Raw genomic sequence first — 17,379 nt, 5'->3', positions numbered from 1 at the left:
TATTATTTTCTGATACCAGTCATTAAATGCCTTGGATTACACAAAAGTTTTGTGTGGGCCCAAATAATAATTTTTCACATAAAGAGTTTGACCGTTTATTGTGCATTTGTTCAGTTAAAGGCTGTAGAGAAAAAACAATGAGAAAGACTACATGTGACGTATGTGACGTCACGCTCCCTGCGACTCCCCCCGACATATAATGGTTTTCACCTCTTTCGATGCTGTTATCCTCCCCTGGAAAAAAGCGGTGAAGTGGAGCAGAGATCCCGTCTCTACCAGAGTGGTGGGGATATAATTCGAGAGCAGCGAGGGGCTGGCGTTCACAAAGCGGCCTCACACAAAACCCTAACCCTAACCCTAACCCTAACCCTCACTAAACCTAACATTATAAAACCTCTTCGCACATTTCTTTTATTTTCTTTGCATGAAAAATTATAATTTAAATCCACAAACAGCATGTGTGTAATCGAGGGCATACAAAGACTGGGACCAGAAAATAATGACTTTCTCTCCATTGAAACCCATTCTAACTTTCCTAGCCCAGAGGTCTTACGAGCTCTATTCTTTTTATTCAATCACATGACTTTTTTCGGGTAGTTTTACTTCCGGTGAATTATTTGGTGGTATACCAAACCAAAAGGACCGCCGTAGTACAAGGACCGCCGTAGATTTATCCGAGTATACCAACACTTCAAACACGATTTCACGTTCGCGATACCTCCAAAAAGTTAGTTTGTGTGGTGGCATCAACCCTTATGCGTTGAAGAAGAAAGATTTCGGTACGGATTTGGAATTGTACCCTCAATTTATTAAACTGTGCGTGGGATCGCTACTAAAAGTGTACGTACGCCCAAAAGCCAAGTTTTGCGTGCGCCAAAAAATATTCAGATTTAGAAAACCCTGCGTACGCACAGCGTACGCAATCTTTTCTTTATAAATCACAGACTGCATACAAGTGTGCGCAGCTGAATCAGCTTCACGTTCCGCCCTGTACACGCCCCTTTTTAACCATAAATGGTCAATGCAAATGACCTCATGAATTCGATCTGCATATAAAACAGACTCAGATGCAAGTATTATGTCTTGTCGGAAACAACGGCAGAAGTACTGAGAAAAGCAAAAAAGCGAAATTTCAAGGAGGTTGAAGTGGAGACACTTGTGGGTGAGATGGAGGCCCGAAAAGTAGTTTTGTGCGGCGGTCACTGGATGGGATCACTAACAACAAAAAGCAGAGTGAGTGGCAACATGTTGCTGCAGCAGTGAACTCTGTCAGTAGCACGGAGCGCACAGTCCCAGAATTAAAAAGAAGTGGTCTGACATAAAGTTACATATTTTTATGTAGCCTACCAATAAATCGTTATGGTCCCTAAAGACCCTCTCCCTCCGAATCCTGCCATTTGCATGGTCCGCCAGAAGTGCCATATGGTGCAGCATTACCACGGCGCTCACCTCTGTATTTATAGGGTTACGGTAATAAGACTGACCGAGAACACCTTGGATAATCAGTTTGTAATTACCCACGTAAAATGTTCTTGAACATAACCCCTTTTTAATGCCTGATTTGTCATGAAAAGCATCAAGAGTAACGGACAACGATTGTGATGAGGAGTGTGGCTTGGTTTTCCACACTTGGGATTTAATTGACATTTGATTACCCGTTTACAGTGTCACATAAAAATATTATGTTATTGACACATGTTGGACAGATGCTTTATTCCATGCAGTCGCGCCGTCAGTGGACAGTATGGAGTGATGGGATTAAATATAGAGCATTTTTTTAAATTTATATTCTAAGGAGATGTTTCTGGAGTTATAACTGAGAAATAACGCAGTTGACTTAAATTATTCTGATTACATAGATGTAACGCATGATACGGGTTGAAATTAAATTAATGAAGGGCGATGATGAAACATAATCGTTCTTCTCACTCTCCAATTCTTCGGTCTGACTTCAGTTCACCACCACACCATCTGTGTCGCCAATTCTCCTTTTCCTCTAAACTATGCGTACGCATGGGTCAGAGTTTGCTTAGGGCTGCGCACATTTTCCCGTCAAGTTGGTTTTTTATAGATCACAACCTTGGCGTGGAAAGTCACGTACGCCAATTTCAGCCCCGTTTTGTGCGTACGCAACGGTTATAAATGAGACCCCTGGGGCCTCATGTACTAAGACTTGCGTGGATTTCATACTGAAACTTGGCGTACGCCAAAACCCAGAAACTGTCTTACGCACAAATAAATTCAGATGTATCAAAGTGTGCGAACGCATGGATCCAAGCACGTTTCTTTTGTACATCTCGATCAACGTGGAATTGAGCGCACATGCCGAGGTGCCAAACTCCTCCCTGTCCACGCCCTCATTTAAATATGCAATTTCATTTAAATAGGCCTCTGGACCTGAGATTCACCTCTTAATCCGATCACCTGGCACCATGAACAGAGGCAAAAAACGAAACTTCACGGAGTCTGAGCTCGAGATTTTGCTCCACGAGGTAGAAATGCGCAAGCATATGCTATTGGAACCCTGTCAACAGGGATAAATGCAAAACAAAAGAGAAGTGAGTGGGAGTGTGTTTGCGAGGCCGTCAATGCAGTGGGGTCTCAGCAGCGCACACACTCTGAAATTAAAAAAAAGTGGTCAGACCTCAAGGTGGAGGTGAAGCGGAGGGTTTCTGCCCACCGCCGAAGCGTGACCGCAACAGGTGGGGGGACGGGAGTGGGGGAACTCTCCCCCTTCGATTTGAGAGTGGCCGCTTTGATCGGTGACACAGCTCTCACCGGAGTGGTGGGAGCCCATGAAGGGGACACCGATCATCCCCAAGGTAAATATGCTGAAGTCATAAATGCTGTATTTATACTGGTCATACAATTGGCTGCTTGCAATACACATAAGTCATGCGTAAAGATGCCAGGATATTAAAGACTTTGACTCGTGTTTATTAACTTAAATTTTTTATTTTTGAATAGACAAGCAAGGAGAGGGCACGGATTGCTCCGTCGGCCCCGGCGTCTCCAGCACCCTTCGGATTTGACCATTTGCGATGTCCTCTAACAACGCTAACGCAGCCATTTTTAAAACAATTTTCTTCATCCATTGCGCATGCTTTTATAGCCACCCATATAATTGCAAGGTGTGTTAATTGTTCATTAGTGTGTCTCTGATGTGCAAATCACTCTGAGTCATTGTTTTCACCTTTTTTCCCAGTTTCCCAGCGTCACCTCTAAGTGTCGCCAAAGGAACAATAGCTGTAGAAACGTGCGTACGACAGCTCTGGAGCTGGCGTGGGGACCGCACATTTTTACGATCATTTCACGTTTTGTACATCTGAACGTGAGCGTGGAAAAGGACGTACGCCACGTTTTTGTGCGTACGCAACCTTAGTACATGAGGCCCCTGGTCCTGTCGACATCCTTCTACACCACGAAACAGATGAACGCATGGAAGAGTATGGAAGCCTACAACTTCTTTGTGTGTGGCTGGGTGAAAGACCTTGGCGTGAAAAGGCTGCCTGACAACTCCTGCATCGTTTATGCCCGTGTAAGTATGATATTTGCGATGCGATCTGTGCTATGTTTGTAGTGTAATCAAACCGCGATTGATCGATTCTAACTTTCCCCTGCTCTTCTGTTTTAGGTCAACCATTCTCAGAGATCTACGGAGACTCCACTGAAGACACGGCTATTAGTGAAAGAAGATGAAGAGGTGATTACAGCGCACTGCAACAGCATGGCTGGGTAAGAGAAACATAAAATTTCTCTCACAACGTGACGAGACGAGTTTGTATTGTTGGTGTAGCTTGCCTTGAATTACTTTCCATGCCCATCGATCGCAAACTCTAAATGCCACAGAATACAGTAAATATGTTTATTTTCGCTTTTATTAGCTACGATATTGAGTTTTTCTATTTTTTCTGTGCACAGGCTTGCAGAATCCTGCTTTCACGTTGGAGCTGTACAATATGCCTTGGAGACAGGTGTGAGATGAGTCAGTCACGTGCACAATGAAGAAAAGTAAATGTCTCAAGCCATCCCATATCAACAAGGTAAATTATATATTTTGTAAAATTCTATTGAAGATCTTGAGAATAAATACTAGTTGCCAAATAGAAATAATGCTTTCTATATTATTTTCTACAAAATAAGGTTATTTTGAGTTTAGCTTATTTCTCTATATTTTTGTTTGATAGATCCCAGTGGCTGCTGTATCAGATATCGACTTTGCATCTGCAAGAGCTAAGAAGAAGAGACTTGATGATGCTATTTCTGGCTCAAGCCCTGAACAAAGCAAATCTCCCTCCACGAAAAGGGTCTCCCCCTGAGATTTCAGCAACCACCAGTCTCCCAAAGCCCATCCTGGATTACCGAACACCAGACAGGCTGTCAGCCAGAGACCTGCATGGCTTGTGTGAGCAGTTCAAGATGCCAGATCTGACCCCTGCTCCTATAGCAGCCGTAGAGCGAGAGACCAGGAAGCATGCAGCCTCAAGGATATGGTTCAGGCAGAGAGCAGGCCGGATAACAGCGTCCAAGCTTAAACAAGCCATTCGGACAAATGCAGACAAGCCAGCAAAAAGCCTTATCAAGGCAATCTGTTACCCAGAATCAAACAGATTCTCTACTGCAGCTACAACATAATTGTTTTTATTTTTCAAACCCCTTTTTGCAATAATGCAAAATTTACAGTTTTTTTTTAGATAAGAATAAATAAAAATATATGCAAACACATTATCTCATCTCATCACATCTTCGTCCGCTTATCCGGGGTCGGGTCCCGGAGGGAGCAGCTCAAGCAGGGGGCCCCAGACTTCCCTTTCCCGGGCCACATTGACCAGCTCTGACGGGGGGATCCCGAGGCGTTCCCAGGCCAGTGTTGAGATATAATCTCTCCACCTAGTCCTGGGTCTTCCCCGAGGTCTCCACCCCACTGGACGTGCCTGAAACATCTCCCAAGGAAGGCGCCCATTGGGCATCCTTACCATGCCCGAACCACCTCAGCTGACTCCTTTCTAAGTAAAGGAGCAGCGGCTCTAATCCGAGTTCCTCACGGATGGCTGAGCTTCTCAACCTATCCCTAAGGGAGACGCCAGCCACCCTTCTGAGAAAACTCATCTCGGCCGCTTGTACCCGCGATCTCGTCCTTTCGGTCATCACCCAACCCTCATGACCATAGGTGAGGATAGGAACGAAGATCGACCGGTAAAAGAGAGAAAAGAGAGCTTTGCCTTGCGGCTCAGCTCTCTTTTCGTAACAACGGTGCGGTAAAGCGAACGCAATACCGCCCCCGCTGCTCCGATTCTCCGGCCAATCTCACGCTCCATAGTACCCTCACTCGCGAACAAGACCCAGAGGTACTTGAACTCCTTCACTTGGGCTAAGGTCTCATTTCCTACCCGGAGTAAGCAATCCACCAGTTTCCTGCTAAGAGTCATGGCCTCAGATTTAGCGGTGCTGATCCTCATCCCAGCCGCTTCACACTCGGCTGCCAGCCGATCCAGTGAGTGCTGAAGGTCACAGGCCGATGATCCAATGAGGACCACATAATCTGCGAAAAGCAGTGACGAGATCCTCAGACCACCGAACTGCAACCCCTCCCCACCACGACTACGCCTCGATATCCTGTCCATGTAGATCACAAACAGGATTGGTGACAAGGCGCAGCCCTGGCGGAGACCAGCACCGCTCTCGCTTTGGGAGTATAGAGATTGGATGGCCCTGAGGATAGACCCCCTTACCCCATACTCCCACAGCACCTCCCACAGTTTCTCCCGGGGGACCCGGTCATACGCCTTCTCCAGATCCACAAAACACATGTAGACCGGATGGGCATACTCCCAGGCCCCCTCCAGGATCCTTGCGAGAGTGAAGAGCTGGTCCGTAGTTCCACGTCCGGGGCGAAAACCGCATTGTTCCTTTTCAATCTGAGGTTCGACGATCGGCCGAACCCTCCTTTCCAGCACCTTGGAGTAGACTTTACCAGGGAGGCTGAGAAGTGTGATACCCCGGTAATTGGCACACACTCTCTGGTCCCCCTTTTTGAACAGGGGAACCACCACCCCGGTTTGCCACTCCTTTGGCACTGTACCCGACTCCCAGGCGATGTTGAATAGGCGTGTCATCCATGACAGCCCCTCAACACCCAGAGGAGCCTTTAGCATTTCTGGCTGGATCTCATCAATCCCTGGGGCTTTGCCACTGCGGAGATGTTTGACTACCTCAGTGACCTCCACCAGGGAAATTGACGACGAAACACCATCAACCTCGATCTCTGCCTCCAACATAGAGGGCGTGTTATTCGGATTCAGGAGTTCCTCAAAGTGTTCCTTCCAACGTCCGACGACCTCCTCAGTTGAGGTCAACAGAGTCCCATCCTTACTGTACACAGCTTGGATGGTTCCCCGTTTCCCCTTCCTGAGGTGCCGGATAGTCTTCCAGAAACACTGACTCGCAACCGAGTCAGGAGTCCTCCAGGATATCATATCCCAGAAGGCCTCCTTCTTCAATCGGACGGCTTCCCTGACCACCGGTGTCCACCACGGTATCCGAAGGTTACCGCCCCTTGAGGAGCCTAAGACCCTGAGGCCACAGCTAGCCACCGCAGCTTCAGCAATGGAGGCGTTGAACACCGCCCACTCCGGCTCAATGCCCCCAACCTCCACAGGAATGCCAGAAAAACTCAGCCGGAGGTGTGAGTTGAAGATACCTAGGACGGGGGCCTCCTCCAGACGTTTCCAATTCACCCGCACTAATCGTTTGGGCTTACCAGGTCTATCCGGAAATTTTCCCCATTCCCTGATCCAACTCACAACCAGATGGTGGTCGGTTGACAGTTCCGCCCCTCTCTTAACCCGAGTGTCCAAAACATGCGGCCTCAGATCAGATGAGACGATCACGAAATCGATCATCGATCTTCGGCCTAGGGTACTCTGGTACCAGGTACACTTATGAGCACCCTTATGTTCGAACATGGTGTTCGTTATGGATAATCCATGACTAGCACAGAAGTCCAATAACAAACGACCGCTCGGGTTTAGATCAGGGAGGCCGTTCCTCCCCACCACGCCTCTCCAGGTGTCTCCATCGTTGCCCACGTGGGCGTTGAAGTCACCCAGCAGAACTACGGAGTCCCCTACTGGAGCCCCATACAGGACTCCATTCAGGGTCTCCAAGAAGGCCGAGTACTCTGAACTGCTGTTTGGTGCATACGCACAAACAACAGTCAGAGTTTTCCCCCCTACAACCCTTAGGCGCAGGGAGGCGACCCTCTCGTCTACCGGGGTAAACTCCAACACCGCGGCGCTCAGGGGATTTATGAGTATCCCCACACCCGCCCGGCGCCTCACGCCCTCGGCAACTCCGGAGAAGAATCCAACCCTTAACCAGGAGTACGGTACCAGAGCTGAGACTGTGCGTGGAGGTAAGCCCCACCAGATCTAACTGATAGCGCTCCACCTCCCTCACAAGCTCCGGTTCCTTACCCCACAGCGAGGTGACGTTCCACGTCCCCAGAGCCAGCTTCTGCCGCCCGGGTCTGGTCCGTCGAGACCCCTGACCTTTGCTGCCACCCATGTGGCTGCGCACCCAACCCCAACGGGTCTTCCCACAGGTGGTGGGCCCATGGGATGAAGAGAGGGGGGGTGCCACGTAGTTTGTTCGGGCTGTGCCCGACCGGGCTCCATGGCAAACCCGGCCACCAGGCGCTCGCCATCAAGCCCTCTGGCTCCAGACGGGGGCCCCGGGCTTCCTCCGGGCCGGGTTACATCTCCTCTTCTTAAGTTATTCATTGAGGTTTTTGAACCATTCTTAGTCTGGCCCCTCACCTGAGACCACTCTGCCATGAGAGACCCTACCAGGAGCACAAGGCTCCAGACAACACAGCCCTCAGGTTCACAGGGACACGCAAACCTCTCCACCACGATAAGGTGACGGTTCCAGGAGAGGACATACACATTATGTTTGAGAATATTCATATGAACAGGTATAGCAACTTAACAGATAAGTTGACACTTCTCAAATGTATGCCAAATACATCTTACACTGTGTTGAATGATACATTTTTTTGCTGTTTGATTCATATCAGGTATGGATGTAAGCATGAGGCACAGGCACCGAAGGACTACGAAAAAATTATGAAAGTTACATCACGGCTACTCTGTAGCAGATTCTGGCCTTTGTCTCAATGCAAAGTGGCCCTTCATGGGAGCATCACCAAATGGGATTGTTGTTTGCAGTTGTCACGGAACTGGAGTGTGTGAAATCAAGGTAAATAAAGCTTTAACCAGGTCTTTCGAAGTATGCCATGTACAGATATGTGAGATACATGTCATGTGACTACAATTGTCCAGGTCCATGATTCAAGATGCTTCTTGAGCCATCTTGAATCTTGAATGTGACTACAATCCCTCCCTCTCCCAAGGAAATCCATGCACAACTCAATGTTATAAACTAGCATTAAACATGGAACAATTAGCAATTCAGATGATATAGTTTGTTCACACTTCATCTCTGACTTTTTTCAGTGCCCACATTGTCATCAGGACAAGGAGAACATCAGAGCTTGTGCGGGAGAAAAGGGTTTCTGCCTGGCGAAGGACTGTGACAAGATAAAACTGGACAGATCACATGCCTACTACTATCAAATTCATGCACAGCTCTTTATCTTGCAAGTAGACTACTGTGATTTTATTGTATGGAACGAGAATGACATTTTTATAGAGAGAATTTTGCCTGACGTGGAGTTTTGGGATAGCGTCATCCCTAAGGCTGAAAGTCTTTTCCGAAATGTATCATCCCTGAAGTTTTGGCAAAGAAATTCACCAAGCAAGTTTCTGCATCTCTGCTACTATCAGATCTCCTTAGAAGTGAAAAAACACAGGATACATTTTAATAGTTCAGTGTTTTATTTACATTTGTTTGCTTAAAGTATAGCCTTCCATTATTTTGCTAGAATGGTCCATCATATATTATTTTTCCCTTCTTATTGATGCCACGAATTTGAGACTTATAATGCCACAGACAGTAATAGTGCAATACAATGTATATAGTATTTTTGTATAAAAAAAGTAATTCAATTGTAAATGAAGACCGTATTTTCAGTTCATATTTATGAAGCCAACAATTTAATAGTTGTATTAGTGTATAGATTACTCTTAGTCATCGAAGCTTACGTTACAGGTTGTATATTAATCGATCAAAAGTCATTAACCATGGTATTCTTGAGCTTAAAATTGTCCCAAAATAACAGTTTGTGATCGGGCAGTAATATTTTCTCGATCTACCAACCTTTCACGAGGTGATCACTGCAAACTCGTGCATGTTTTGACTACTCCCTTCGACTTCAGCGAGACGTTCGAAAGCCACTTTTCTCGTCGTCTTTTTCTAAAATCGCTTGTTTCTGTACCGTGTTTTTTAACTTCACAGGGAACTCTGAAGTAACTTCTATCCGATTCACGGTTTGAACGGTTCGAACAGCCTAAACAACGCTATTGTAAGGCATTTTCTCTTCTTGTGCTGGACTTTGCTACATGAACGCTTGTAAACAACAAGGCTAACTGACCACCACTCAAATCCCTGCATAGCTAATGAGGCGGACGTGACGTCATATGAATACAAAGAATAGAGTGGCGAAGTCACGCCCTTTCCGGTAGAGCTCATGGGACCTATGAGATCGAAAAATATGAATGGGTGTCAATGGAGAGAAAATAATTATTTTCTGGTCCCAGTCTTTATATGCCCTGGATTACACATATGTTGTTTGGGGATTTAAATGATAATTTTTCATGCAAAGAAAACTAAAAAATTTCGTGAAGACGTTTGATAATCTTAGGTTTTATGTGAGGCCGCTTTGTGAACTACAGTGCCGTGTTCCAATACCCGTACTTCCATGAGTACACTTAAAGGATGTACTATCCGTACTCACTTGAATACGTTAATTTTTCAGATGTGAGTGCTGTTCCAAATCGAGTACTCCGTGGTGCCCTAACCGGAAATTACGATCACGACTGCCGCCGCGGCTCCTCCCCCGCAATAAACATCCCGCTTTGAACGGTGAACTCTTTATGCCTAGCAGCTATAAAAAGCTATAAAAACTACAAAATGACTATTAATGCAGGCTATGTGGAAAATGCGCCGACTTTGGCTCAGACTGGCTCCGCCTCTTCCGCTACGTATCTAAGATGGCTGCCGTTGAGTACGGAAAGTGTCCTTCGACATGGCCGTGTTCCAATACCCGTACTGTCCGTACTGCGTACTCAAAATTTGAGTACGCAGTACGTTCCAATTCAGATCCGGCGAAAAGAAGTATACTTCAAGGACCCGGATGCCGTACTCAAAATGGGCTAATCGTGAAGTGTGGATCGAAGGACACTCTCCGTACTCAACGGCAGCCATCTTAGCTACGTAGCGGAAGAGGCGGAGCCAGGCTGAGCCAAAGTCGGCGCATTTTCCACATAGCCTGCATTAATAGAGTCATTTTGTAGTTTTTATAGTTTCTATAGCTTTTTATAGCTGCTAGGCGTAAAGAGTTCACCGTTCAAATCGGGATGTTTATTGCGGGGGAGGAGCCGCGGCGGCAGTCGTGATCGTCATTTCCGGTTAGTGCACCACGGAGTACTCGATTTGGAACAGCACTCACATCTGAAAAATTAACGTATTCAAGTGAGTACGGATAGTGCAGATAGTGTACTTCCTTTAAGTATACTCATGGAAGTACGGGTATTGGAACACGACAATGGACATAATAAAGGATGGACCACAGACTGGAAAATGGCCGCCCATTCATTCCTATACAAACTGCTCAATGGCGCAGGGTAACATACAGGAGCGATTTGCTTCCGCGTTATGGGGCCAAGACACGTGACCTAGTCCGTGACGTACCGGATGCAGAGATCTTCTTCTTCTTCTAGTTTAGTGGAGGATCATAGTTTTTCCCCATATACCGCCACCTACTGGACTACTACACAGGAGTTTGTGACAAGGATGTTGGCAAATGGCAAATTAAATCATAAAAATAAATTCAAAGAAAAAACCAAACTAACAAAACAAAATAAACAAAATAAAACAAACTAACAAAAGAAATGAATAAATAAAAAAAAAATATATATATACTTAAGGTTAAATTCTTCTAATTAGGTTAGTATCTTTTAGCTAATTGATCAGCAATTTCATTGCCATATATTCCATGGTGGACTGGAATCCAACAGAACTGAATAACTAAACCAAGGCTTATAATATTTAAAAGAAGATGCTTTACCTCTATCACCAAATCTTCACGTATTGAATTATCTGTTATAAAACTTAGTATCTACAACCCATCTAAGAGCGGTTATTATTGTGGCCATCTCGATTGAGTATACTGATGAAGTCACCCACTCTATATCCATATCCTTTTTCAAATTCTGGAATATATATGTCAATACCACATTGTCCTTTGGGATCTTTAGAACCATCTGTAAATATTTTCAGATATCCATAGAATGAAGTATTTAAATAACTTGAGCAGGCATTAGCAAAACTTTGCTTGGTGAGATGCTCGCTTTTTCGAAATGGAATAAGATGCAGCTGGGTAGGCGCTGAGAGGTGATGCATGAGGCATGATGGTGGCACGGCAGACAAGTAGAGGAGCATGATGGACTGGGATCTGATGAGGAAACAAAAAAGATTATCTAACTTAAGATAAAATATACTCTGAAGTTTCCAGTTTCTGAAAACAGAAGAGAAGGGGTTTAATTAAGGCTTTGTATCATTAATAAGATAGACTGTGAATAACAAACGAAAAAATATAAAAGGCCTGGCTTAGTTTAAAGCCCACTCACCACGTCAAGGTACAGGCCAAGAGTGGGAACATAGAACAAAGACTCACATCACAAACTCAGACAGTCACAACATGTATATGAATACGAGACACAATAGAACAAAGACTCACATCACAAACTCAGACAGTCACAACATGTAAAAAACATAAATACATGAAACATGCATATAAATACGAGACCAAAGACTCACATCACAAACTCAGACAGTCACAACATGTAAAAAACATATAAATACATGAAACATGTATATACAAGACCATAGACTCACATCACAAACTCAGACAGTCAACATGTAAAAAAACATATCAATACATGAAACATGTATATACAAGACCATAGACTCACATCACAAACTTAAGACGGTCACAAATCTCAGACTTTGGAAGTTAATGGAGTTAATGGAAGTTAATTCGGAATTTAATTTAATTCGGAAGTTAATGGAGCCGTGCACTTCAAAATAGGTCCATAGCAAGGAGCCGTTTGTTTCAGTACGACTCCTTTCAGCTGCCCACCCAACATAAACTGCTAATAAAACGCTTGAGGAGGCGTTTTGAAAAGAAAAAACTTTTTTTTTTTTAGAACAGGGTAGAAATATAATTATGAGACTTTGAATGATATCCAGACATTTTTTGCGGAGACACAATCCTGTTCCCCACTTGTATTGGAGTGGACGGCGATATCTACTTCTGGGCCACATGAAATGACGGACCCCCGTCCACAGCCAGCTTAAACAGCTGCAATACCAGGCTTGGCCTCTTGTCACTGGTGGATTGCGGAAGTATGCGCCTATCCTGGGGGCCTGTTCGATCCCAGGCCCCCAGGATAGGCGCATACTTCCGCAATCCACCAGTTAGATAATCTTTTTTGTTTCCTCATCACATCCCAGTCCATCATGCTCCTCTACTTGTCTGCCGTGCCACCATCATGCCTCATGCATCACCTCTCAGCGCCTACCCAGCTGCATCTTATTCCATTTCGAAAAAGCGAGCATCTCACCAAGCAAAGTTTTGCTAATGCCTGCTCAAGTTATTTAAATACTTCATTCTATGGATATCTGAAAATATTTACAGATGGTTCTAAAGATCCCAAAGGACAATGTGGTATTGGCATATATATTCCAGAATTTGAAAAAGGATATGGATATAGAGTGGGTGACTTTATCAGTTTTATAACAGATAATTCAATACGTGAAGATTTGGTGATAGAGGTAAAGCATCTTCTTTTAAATATTATAAGCCTTGGTTTAGTTATTCAGTTCTGTTGGATTCCAGCCCACCATGGAATATATGGCAATGAAATTGCTGATAAATTAACTAAAAGATACTAACCTAATTAGAAGAATTTAACCTTAAGTATATATATTTTTTATTTTTATTTATTCATTTATTTTGTTAGTTTGTTTTATTTTGTTTAGTTAGTTTGGTTTTTTCTTTGAATTTATTTTTATGATTTAAAGTATCATTTGCCAACGTCCTTGTCACAAACTCCTGTGTAGTAGTCCAGTAGGTGGTGGTATATGGGGAGAAACTATGATCCTCCACTAAACTAGAAAAAGAAAAAGATCTCTGCATCCGGTAGTCACGGACTAGGTCACGTGTCTTGGCCCCATAACGCGGAAGCAAATCGCTCCTGTATGTTACCCTGCGCCACTGAACAGTTTGTATAGGAATGAATGGGCGGCCATTTTCCAGTCTGTGATCCATCCTTTATTATGTCCATGTTCGATCCACACTTCACGATTAGCCCGTTTTGAGTACGACATCCGGGTCCTTGAAGTATACTTATTTTCGCCAGATCTGAATTGGAACGTACTACGTACTTAAAATGTGGCTAGTAAGTACGGACAGTACGGGTATTGGAACACGGCACAGCTCTTCGCTGCTCTCGACACATATGATATACGTCACCACACCCGCACTTGGAACTCGGCACAGAGATGGCACATAGAGATGGCACGTAACTAAAACTCTCCACATGCCCCGACTTATAGTGGTTTTCACCTCTTTCTATGCTTTTATCCTCGCCTTGAAAAAAAGTGGTGAAGTGGAGCAGAGAGATCGCCCTCTCTGTGCCGAGTTCCAAGTGCGGGTATGGTGACGTATATCATATACGATACGATACGATACGATATAACTTTATTAATCCCCCGTAGGAGAAATGTGTTTGTTGCAGCAGCAGTGGAAGGACACAGGACAAAATAACAATGTAATAAATACAATAAATAAATAAATACAAAGTGCTAATGCATAAGGAGACGCTTATAGTTAATAGGGACAAAAACAAGACAAACAGAAACAAGATGGGTGATGCATATACACATATATACGCATACCTAAACACACACACACATGCATATGCAAACACATAGACATACACAAACACAATCATCATCGGGCACTGTTGAACAGCCTAATGGCTGCCGGCACAAAGGAGCACCTAAAGCGCTCCGTCTTGCACCTGGGGAACGTCAACCTGTGACTGAAGGTGCTCCCCATCTGCCACAGCTCAGCATGGAGGGGATGGGAGGGGTTGCCCATGATGGACTTGAATTTGTCCCTCATCCTCCTCTCCTCCACCACCTCCAGACTGTCCAGCTCAAGTCCCACAACAGAGCTGGCTTTCCTAACCAGCTTGTTGAGTCTGTTTGACTCCCCAGCCTTGATGCCTCCTCCCCAGCACGCCCCAGCAAAGAACAGCGTGCTGGCTACCACAGACTGTAATATGCGTCGAGAGCAGCGAAGAGCTGTAGTTCACAAAGTGGCCTCACATAAAACCTAAGATTATCAAACTTCTTTACGAATTTTTTTTTCTTTGCATGAAAAATGATGCACTGTGTCGGGCTGCTATGATGCTGCTATGTCGTCGATGGAAACGCGACCTTGGAACTGAGCTGGGCTATACCGCCCCCTACCGGACTGAGCTGGGCTATACCGCCCCCTACCGGACTGAGGCGAACCGAACCGAACCGCACCCTCCGGTGGAAATGCCCCATAATAGGAAGGTACAGGGCTCTGCTGCTACTGAACCCAATCGCTTGCCATGGCAAACCATGATTTATATGAATGGAAAGAGTTGTTAAAGCTGTAGAGGAAATGAGCTGTAGATGTAGAAGAATATGTTGATATAGAATATATGATAAAAAAATAAATGACAAATATATGATATAGCACTATAGTGCTTTTTAGTAGTTTGGGTAGTATAAAAGCAAAGGAATACATGATGTTGAATGAATACGGAACTGGAATACGAGACTTAATTGACATGTATTAAAAATGAGTAACGTTATTACGCGTGACTGCAGTCAGCAAAGGGAACACTATGAAACACTATGAAAGGGAATGAAACACTAACATACACACACACACACACACACACACACACACACACACACACACACACAGAATAGGCCTATATGACACAACTTATATTAGCAATATAAACAATATAATAATGACAAGGGTTATAATATTGTAGCGACCCTGGGAGAGTTTGTGTATTATGTGTTGCATTGTATTTCGTTGTCTGTTATGCCAGTTGTTCTATTTGCATGCATTGGAATGTTCTACTTGTCAATCAGTATGGGGGGCGAATCATCAGGTCAGCTGGGGGAGGGCCTTGGGAGAATCGGAGGGTGGGGGCTTGCCCGTTGAAGGGACCGGGTTGGGGGTTGCCCGGGTAACCGGTTGTTGTAAGTGACGATTTTTGCCGTTGGTTACGGGTTTCATTGACCTGGTTTGAAGCATTAAAGTTCCTTCAAGTAGGCCTACTTATTACTGGACATCGTTATGTCACCGGCGAGGTCATTACAATATGAAAGAAACAAATTAAAGTATTGGGTTGTGTAATGATATACCGCGGCGCTAGAGGGCGCCGCTGCTTAACACAGGCGGTATGTATATATCCCGCGCTTCTTTGAAATAAAGCAGTTTGTATTACGCAGGCACAGGAGTCAGTCGTGTTTCATTACATGATGTCAGAAAAGACGAATTCACGCCAAATATAAAATGGAAGCGCTAAAAGCACCGGAACCCCTACGATTAGAAGGAAACATCGCCGACAAATGGAAGAGATGGAGACAAAAATTTGAACTTTACATGACCGCTACAGGCATGGAAGGAAGGTCGCAGAAGGTACAGAGCTGCACGTTGCTACACGTTATCGGGGATGAAGCTTTGGAGATCTACAACACTTTTGACTTCACACAACAAGAGGACAGAAACAAACTCAAGGTACTACTGGACAAGTTCGAGAAACACTTCACCCCCCAAAATAATGTGACGTTTGAGAGACATGTGTTCAACACGCGTGTACAGGCCCCCGGCGAAAGCATCGACCAGTTCGTTACGGAATTGAGATCAAAGGCAAGGTCATGTGAGTACGCACAACTATGTGACAGCTTGATAAAGGACCGAATTGTTGTGGGAATAAGGGATGACCATGTAAGGACAAAATTGTTGAGAACAACAGACCTAGACTTACCCAAGGCTATTGACATATGCCGAGCTGCAGAAGCTAGCCGTACACAATTGGACAAATTAAACACACAAACACAAGCCGAATGTACCGTTAACGAAATCAAACGGGAGCGCGAAAAAAATCAGCAGACGTCACCAGCCACCCCGTATAGGCAAAATACGATTCAGGACTGTAAATACTGCGGCCGAGACCATCAGAAAGGGAAATGTCAGGCATACGGTCAAAAGTGCAAGAACTGCGGGAAGATGAACCACTTCGCGAACAAATGCATGTCCAAAACAGCATCGTACAGGACAAGAAAGCCAGTGCACAGGTTAGAAGAACAATCCGAATCAGACCCAGACGAAATGTACTTGGACATGGTGAAGACAACCAGCGGGGAAGACTGGGAAGTGGACCTCGTCATTAACGACAAAAAAGTCAGATTCAAAATAGACACAGGCGCGCAATGCAACGTCATACCGGAATCCATCTACCGACAAGCAGACGCTCAAATTGAAAAATCTAAAGCAAAACTAGTGACTTACGGAGGACAGTGCCTGAAGCCAATGGGGAAATGCCAACTGCTCACGGAATACAAGCGGCGTTTTCATCACGTTGAATTCCAAGTGCTGAACCAGAAAGCAACACCACTGCTGGGCCTAACAACCTGTGTGAAACTCGGACTCATAAAGCGCATCAGAGAAATAAAGACAAGGCAAAGTCAAGAAATACGGACGGAATACGCAGACGTGTTTGAGGGACTGGGACGCTTCGAGGGAGAACAGCGCATCAAGATCAGAGCAGACGCACAGCCCATCATCCATGCCCCGAGAAGGGTCCCCGTCGCCCTGAGAGAGAAAATAAAGGCGGAACTGAAAAAGATGGAACAACTAGACGTCTTCGAGAAAGTAACAGAACCGAGGCAGTGGGTGAGCAGCATGGTCGCAGTTTGGAAGCCAGAAAAACAGAAGATACGCATATGCATGGACCCCAAGGACCTGAACAACGCTATCGAGAGGGAACACTATCCCATGAGGACGATTGAAGAGGTGATGGCCCGGATACCAGGAGCCAAGGTATTCAGCACACTTGACGCACAATGTGGCTACTG

At 45.0% G+C, this 17,379-nt stretch overlaps 1 long non-coding RNA gene across 1 annotated transcript; it reads left to right on the top strand.

Annotated features, from left to right (window-relative positions):
* Positions 1-1,213: 1,213 nt before the first annotated feature.
* Positions 1,214-4,932, top strand: LOC132467712 (uncharacterized). Its single transcript, XR_009528061.1, has 5 exons — positions 1,214-2,822; positions 2,968-3,538; positions 3,635-3,735; positions 3,922-4,043; positions 4,188-4,932. It is a non-coding gene; the product is annotated as an uncharacterized LOC132467712 (long non-coding RNA).
* Positions 4,933-17,379: the final 12,447 nt, after the last annotated feature.

Source organism: Gadus macrocephalus, chromosome 11, assembly GCF_031168955.1.
Source record: "Gadus macrocephalus chromosome 11, ASM3116895v1".
NCBI classification, from domain to species: domain Eukaryota; kingdom Metazoa; phylum Chordata; class Actinopteri; order Gadiformes; family Gadidae; genus Gadus; species Gadus macrocephalus.
The sequence above is the reverse complement of the archived record's forward strand: the minus strand, read 5'-3'. Positions and strand labels throughout refer to the sequence as shown.